The following is an 8,401-nucleotide window of genomic DNA, read 5'->3' as shown; positions in this document are numbered from 1 at the left end:
CTTCGCTCTCCCAAGTTGCTTCATTCTCGGTGTGATTACTCCATTGAACTCTGAAAAACTTAATGGTTTTCTGTCGGGTCCTCCTCTCAGACTCTCCTAATATTTTTATTGGGTGCTCCCGGTAAGTGAGGTCTGGTTGCACGTCAATATACTCATGTGAAACTTGCTTCTCTAGGTTGCTCATGTATTTTCTCAACTGCGAGATGTGAAACACGTTGTGGATACCGGATAAGTCTCCGGGTAGGTCCAGTTGGTAGGCTACCTTGCCTCGTCGGGCCACTATATGAAATGGTCCGATGGATCTTAGTGCTAGTTTCCCTTTAATCTTGAACGTTGTAGACCCTTCATAGGAGAAACTCTCAGGTATACCAATTCTCCGGGTTCAAAGCTGGTTTCCTGATGCTTACGGTTGTAATAACTCTTTTGCCGACTTTGAGCTGTTTTGAGCCGTTCTCTAATTGTCTTAACTTTCTCCTCGGCATCCTTGAGCATATCTGGGCCAAAGATATGGCTGTCTCTGGTCTCTGACCAATTTAGCGGGGTACGACATCTTCTCGCATATCAAAGGGTGCCATTTTCAAGCTGGCTTGATAGCTGTTGTTGTATGCGAACTCTGCATATGGCAAACTTTCTTCCCAACTGTTCCTGTAGGTGAGGACACAGGCTCTTAGCATGTCTTCTAGGATTTGGTTTACGCGTTCCGTCTGCCCATTAGTCTGGGGATGGTATGCGGTACTGAAGGCTAGTTGGGTTCCCAGTGCATGTTGTAGGTGATCCCAGAATGCAGAGACGAACTGCGTGCATCTATCGGAGATGATAGTCTTAGGGACTCCATGTAAGCAGACGATACAGGCAAGATAAAGTCTGGCTAGTCTCTGAGTGGTGTAAGTTGTTTTTACCAGAATAAAATGTGCCACCTTGGTTAATCTATCGGTTATGACCCAAATGGCATCGTTTCCGTGTCGGGACCGTGGCAGTCCAACGATGAAGTCCATTCCAATCTCGTCCCATTTCCACTCGGGTATCTTATTTGGTTGCAACAGTCCAGCTGGTTTCTGGTGCTCGGCCTTGATACGTTGACAAGAGTCACAGCAGGCGATGAACGCGGCTATATCTCTTTTCATACCGTGCCACCAGAAATTTTCCTGAAGATCTTTGTACATTTTTGTCCCTCCAGGATGGATTGAATACGGAGTGGTGTGACTTTCAGTCAATATCTGTTGTTTGAGGTCCTTGACATTTGGTACGCATAGCCTTTCTCCATACCATAATATTCCTTGCTCATCCATGTTGAATTCTGAGGCTCTTCCCAAACTCACTTTTCTTTTTATGCCCTCAATGTTGGGGTGTCCGTGTTGGGCTTCCTTGATACTTTCCATCAGGGTAGGCTGTATTTCGATATTTGATACACTGCCTTCGGTGACCATTATGAGATTGAGTCGGGCAAATTCCTGTTGAAATTCTAGCCTCAATTTTGGCATACTGTCGTCTTCCGTGCTGGGATTGCGACTAAGTGCATCTACCACAACATTTGCTTTTCCAGGATGATAGTGGATTCCAACATCATAATCCTTCACCAATTCTAACCAGCGTCGTTGCCGTAGATTTAACTCTGGCTGTGTGAAAATATAATTAAGACTCTTATGGTCTGTGTATATCTCACAACGATTCCCAAGCAGAAAGTGTCTCCATTCCTTGAGTGCATGGATGACTGCTGCTAATTCCAGGTCATGGGTGGGATAAGTCTCCTCATGCTTGCGTAGTTGTCTAGAGACATACGCAACCACCTTGCCTTCTTGCATCAATACGCATCCGAGGCCTTTCCGGGATGCGTCACAATATACCTCAAAAATTTTGTGTATATCTGGCACAATTAGCACTGGTGCCGTTGTTAATTTGCTTTTTAGCTCTTGGAAGCATTTCTCACATGCTTATGTCCATTCAAATTTCTTGCCTTTCTTGAGCAATTGTGTCATGGGCTTTGCTATAGTGGAGAATCCTTCAATAAATCTCCGATAATATCCTGCCATTCCCAAGAAACTTCGTACGTCCGTTACGTTAGCTGGTGGTTTCCAGCCAAGTACGGCCTTGACCTTTTCTGGGTCTACTGCAATACCTTCTTGGGTTAGCATGTGGCCCAGAAAACCCACCTGTTTTAGCCAAAATTCACATTTGCTGAATTTGGCGTACAGTTGATGTTTCCTGAGTTCTCCGAGTACAATCCTGAGATGTTCGGTGTGCTCTTCTGGTGTTTTTGAATATATCAGAATATCATCGATGAATACCACAACAAACTTGTCCATATACTTCATAAATACTTTGTTCATGAGGTGAACAAAATATGCGGGGGCGTTGGTTAGCCCGAATGGCATCACTGTGAACTCATACAGCCCATATCTGGAGGTGAAGGCGGTCTTGGGAATATCTTCTGTTCGTACTTTTAATTGGTGGTACCCTGATCTCAAGTCAATTCTTGAGAAGACTTTGGCCTGTGCGAGTTGATCGAATAAATCATTTATTCGTGGCATTGGGTATTTGTTCTTGATTGTGACCATGTTGAGAGCTCGATAATCAATACACAACCTCATTGTTCCATCCTTCTTCTTGGCAAATAAAATTGGTGAACCCCAAGGTGAGGAGCTGGCTCGTATGTATCCTTTCTCCAACAATTCTTTTATTTGCTTCTTCAACCCTACCAATTCGGATGGTGCCATTCTGTAAGGTTTCTTATAAATAGGAGTGGTTCCGGGTGCAAGCTCAATGCTGAATTCTATTTCTCGGTCTGGCGGCATGCTCGGTAGTTCTTCTGGAAATACGTCTGGAAATTCACATATTACGGGAACCTTGTTCAGCTCAGAAACGTCCACCTTGTTTAATCTAGGTTGTCGAGGTATTTGTCTCTCTCTGGATGAAACTTTTATTTTCTTCCCATGATGGTGTGTGAGAATCACGGTACGGTTGAAGCAGTCAATAAAACCTTTGTTGGTGGTTAACCAATCCATTCCTAGGATGACATCCAGTCCCTTGCTTTCCAGTACAATAAGGTTGGCGTAAAACTTCAATCCTTCAAATTCAATAATCACACCTTGACAGTAACTCTGGGTCACCTGCTTAATTCCAGGGGACTTGACGATCATTGATTTTTCCAAGGGAAGCATCGAAAAATTATTTTGCAAAGCAAAACTTTTCGAAACGAGTGAGAAGCTCCAGAATCAAACAAAACCATGGCAGGAATTGTGTTGACGGGGTACGTACCGAGTATGATATCTGGGGCATTCTGTGCTTCCTCTCGGGTCACGTGGTTCAAGTGACCTTTCCGGTGGTTGTTGTTGGGGTTGAAATTGCTTCGCTTTGGTGCTGAATTATTGCCACTATTATTGAGCTTCGGGGTTGAGTTCCTTGGCTTGGGACACTGCTTGGCATAGTGCCCTTCTTCTCCACAAGCATAATAGGTAACGCCTGGGCGATAGGTGAATTCTTTGTCTCTTGCATGGAAATTCTTGGCTGGATGTGAATTATTCGTCGGGGTTTTGTGCGAATCCCCCTTCTGAAATTCCTTCTTGCTTCTTTGATTGCGAGAAAAAGTAGTATGGTCCCTTTTCCGTTTGCGGAAATCTTCCAGGCTACGTCGCTCATTTTCCAGGGTAATGGCCTTATCCACTAGTCTTTTAAAGTCTGGAAAGGTATGCACAACTAGCTGGCACTTAAGGGCGGGTGCCAGGCCTTCCAAGAATTTTTCCATCTTCTGGCTCTCGGTCATGCGTTCTTCATTGGCATAGCGAGACAGCAGTGTGAATTGGCTGTTTTATTCTGACACTGTCATGGCTCTTTGCTTGAGTTCATCAAATTCTTTCTTCTTGATTTTCATGACGCTCTTCGGAATATGTGCCCCACGAAAACCTTCTTTGAAATTTTCCCAGGTGATTTCATTTTCGTTGGGGTGCATGTGCAGTAAGTTTTCCCACCATGATGCAGCTGCACCTGTGAGATAATGTGGTGCATATAGTACTTTTTCACGGTCCGAACACTGTGCGATAATTAATTTTCTCTCCATGTCTCGAAGCCAGTCCTCGGCCTCAAGAGGATTGTCAGTATGAGAAACTGTTGGAGGACGCGTCTTTTTTAACTCAGATAATTTGGATTGCGGTTGATACTGACCACGGTTACTTCCCATATTGATGATTTGGTTCATCATTTCCTGGTGTTGCTGTTGACTCTGTTCGTACAAACGACAAACTTGTGTGAAAGCTGTTTCACTGCCCTGTTGACTTGTCTGTCCCTGAGTGAAATTTTGGTTCTGCGGCGTGCCATAATTCTCTTCTGGCTGTGTTGGCATGGAGCGCGTCCAAGGACGAGACATTTTTCACTCTGGGGATATATTGTGAGAACTCGTAAGAGAAGCAAGAGAGACGTAAAAGTCAACAAAATCACACACAAAGAACATTTTTAAACTCCAGGATATTTTTGGAAACACACGATTTCGCGCGGAGAAGGACTAGCGCATATCTTACACGCGGGCATAATTATACATTACATCACTCAGGATATGCGTACATAATCCTGACATGTTATTTAAACTAGTGCACTCCTCCAGATTCTACATGATGCGCAAACAGGCTACTACTCACAACCTATGTACATAAAACACATTACACAAGCCGATACATCGCATGGCGTCTACGCGTACTCAGTCGGAGATGGTGAGGATCTCCCTTGGCCTGCCGAGGGTGAGACGCAGAGACACTGGGGAATCAACCTCCTCCTCGCTAATAGGTTCCAGACGAGAAACATTGTGCTGAGCTGATGGAGTAGGTGCCGTAGGTGGAACAACACGAATACGAGTGGGTGGAAAAGGTGGGGTAGCACATATGGGAGTGGGTGCAACAAGTGGTGCAGAGCGGACGGGAGTGGGTGCAATAGCCTGGTTAAATTCCTCTGTGGTAGGCAGGCGACGAGCAGTGGCGAGTATGGAAGGTGAGTGAGAGGCTGCGGATGACACGAAAGTCAATGGTGGAGCGGTGTGCAGGAGTTCCCTCCTGTTAGCAGCACAGCCATGAACTGAGTCCATGCGTGCAGCTATGAGGTCATCCACCATGCAGTCGAATGCTGCCTCCAGGGCTCGGAGGTACTCGACAAGCATCTCAAAGGCTTCGTCTCGCTCTCCTCTGGGGCAAGAGAAAGAGTAGTGACAGGTGTAAGGCACATGGCATGGAAGGTAGCGGTAGCGACGGGTCTTCATTGCAGGAAGAACATCCCGATTACGGGCTATCGCCTCGCGGGCAGCCATCTGCATAGCATGTCTTTCTGTAGGCATGGCTCTCCCCATGAACCGGAGACGGCGTACTTCAGCATGGCCTCCCCTGAATTGCACCGCGGCCTGGTGCATAGTCAGATTGTCGTTGATATTTTGTGGATAAAGCGTGAAGACTGGGCGCACGGATGGCCCCATTGCGACCTGAACGATGAAGGGGAGGAGTTTGACGAACCCCTCAGGCACGTTGGCGAACATTTGGGACTCGCAGTCGTTGCCGGCTATCTACAAAAGTAGGCAAAAATTCTGAGTGATCAGATCATAAATTTTATGCTGACTGTCAGAAAAATGACTACATTTGTAAAAATATGAATAACTCTATCATGCTAATAACCAATTAGCGATCGCACCTAGTGGCTTCCTACAGTCAGCCTGGCTCTGGTTACCAAGTCTGTCACGACCGACTTTTCAATAAAATGATTATTGATAAAACAAATCTTTTAAACCCAGTATAGGAAAAGTCATCCTTTTTGGAAGACAAAGCTTGATAAACAGAGAACCAGTAGCATCAAATATATTACAGGATTGAGCAGAGGCTGCTCAACAGTTTATTACAAACCCGCCAATATCTTACATAAGAGCGGTTAAGTCACGGGGGTGGATTGGCATGCTACTAGCTCGAGGAAAAACGGTGGTGGATAACTTGACTTCTACTGGCAGTACATCGAGCGTCGAGATGAGGCTCGATGAATTTATTCGGGGTTGCGGAAGCGGATAATACAATGACCAAAACAGGATCGCACGGGACTGACTGGGACTCCTCTAGGCGTCGGACTCGCTATCAAACTCTTCATCCATGAGATCGCCTTCATCAACATCTGGCCAAATCAACAAGCCAGGTGAGTACTCGAAAGTACTCGCAAGACAGTTCGGACAAAAGATATAATCAATGAATGAATGAATGCGTCATGATCCAGGATGATGCTCATAAAATAACGATAATATTGTAGTACGTGAAGAATAAAATAAATAACTGAAAACCGATCGGGTGTCTGAAGCGACGCCTCGAAAGGTAAATAAATAAAATGCATGCCCCAGTCGGGCGTCTAAGCGACACCACATAAAGGGCTTAAAAGAAATACCACAGTCGGATGTCTGCGCGACATCACAGGCATGGCTTAAAAGAAATGCCACCGTCGGACGTCTGAGCGACATCACAGACAGGGCTTTAAAAGAAATGCCACTGTCGGACGTCTAAGCGACATCACAGACAGGGCTTTAAAAGAAATGCCACCATCGGACGTCTGAGCGACATCACAGACAGGGCTTAAAAGAAATGCCACCGTCGGACGTCTGAGCGACATCACAGACAGGGCTTAAAAAGAAATGCCACCGTCGGACGTCTGAGCGACATCACAGACAGGGCTTTAAAAGAAATGCCACCGTCGGACGTCTGAGCGACATCGCAGACAGGGCTTTAAAAAGAAATGCCACCGTCGGACGTCTGAGCGACATCACAGACAAGGCCTATAATAAATGTAAATAACAAGATTAGTCCATCCACAAGAATAATCTTTTAACCAGATTTATCACACATAAATCCCACCGGGTTTTTGTCACTAAGGTTGATACCTGACAAGATAAGATGAATATAGTACTTGAACAAAGCACAAGATAATTGAAGGATTTGAGACTCTGCGGAGTTTGGATGAACTGACCACAGCCAACGGATTTCCGTAGTCATGAAGGACTAGTTCCGTTTACAGTATTTCTGTAGAAACACATTTAACTAGTACACACCCATTTCACCTCACGATGCCAGGAATCACCCTGGACAACGTCCAATAAAAACTTTGAGACGGGGAGGCCACAACCTCGAATAGCATGGGATCAAATTTCTATACGCGCGCTCTAAGGGTGCCCCCCTCTCGGTCACAACTGGGAACACCCATGCCCCCTGACCGGATGACGGGCTTTAGTCCAGGGCCATGGAACCCTCATCCCGGCCTCTCCACTTGGTGTGTACTAGGAAAACGGTTGCAACTTACTATGCCATATCCCTTGCGGAAAACAAGTGGCAGCACAGGAAGGAAGTGAAAGGAATATGATTTGATCATGTTGACACTGCTGTCAAAGGACTGGCCTAAGCCTGCCATGTCACAACACTGCCATCTTATCCATCCTCACGCCAACACATGGCTATGCAAATATGTATCCAACAACATAATGCTTACTGAAACTTACTTTCCGATTATATATATGAAATATAGCATTTAATAGTTGTTCATGAACATGCAAACACGCAACAACACTCATCATATCAAGAGTTCAAATATGCTTGCCTGGTTCGGAGTAATCGGAGCCTAACTGTGCGAGGTTTGTAGCTCAGTCACCTCCTTCGGTATCTATGGTATAAGAAAAGATACACACGCAACGTAAATGCCGTGAGTGTACAGAAAAGTGTTCCAAATATTTTTCAAATAAATATGATAAAAAACTAGACAAAATTTTGAAGAGGACAGAAAAAGAATCACTCAAAAATTCCTTTCTGTTAAAAAGTTATAAGTGTTTCAACCCAAGGACTCATCTGTAATGAAACAGAAAACTTCCAGGGGGTTCTGCGGAAAAGTACAGATAACGTTTCGTTTTTAAAAAAAACGGCTGAGAGACTGACAGGAGGGCTCCACCCGTCAGGTTTGAATTTTCAAACGAGGGAAAACAGAGCGCGACGGCGCCGAGAGGCGCGGTGGTCGCCGGCGGCAATCCACGACGAGGTAAGGTGATCGGGGTGTACCTCTGTGTTCAGGGTGCCATTCCGCGTCTGTGGGAGGTGGTGGTGGTCGCCGGTGAGTACCACGTCGGTGGTGACGCTTGCTCCGGCGGACGGTGGTTCGGGTGGTCGTGGATCTCGCCGGAGAGAGCTGCGACGCCAAAATTGAGCTGGGGGTTATCTTACTAGAGGTGGTACGAGGCTACGGTCGAAACTAGGGCGGCGGTGGGGTTCTCACCGGAGAGAACGAAGCCGGAGCTTGAGGCGGACGGAGGTGGCCGGAGTGGAGGAGGAAAGGCCCCTCGAGGCTCGTTCAGTGGCCGGGCGGGGTCTGGTGTGGTGGTGGAGTCGTGCGGAGGCGAGCGCAAGCTCGGGGTGCT

This window comes from Triticum aestivum, chromosome 1B, assembly GCF_018294505.1.
Source record: "Triticum aestivum cultivar Chinese Spring chromosome 1B, IWGSC CS RefSeq v2.1, whole genome shotgun sequence".
Taxonomy (NCBI): domain Eukaryota; kingdom Viridiplantae; phylum Streptophyta; class Magnoliopsida; order Poales; family Poaceae; genus Triticum; species Triticum aestivum.
This window is presented reverse-complemented; position numbering follows the sequence as displayed.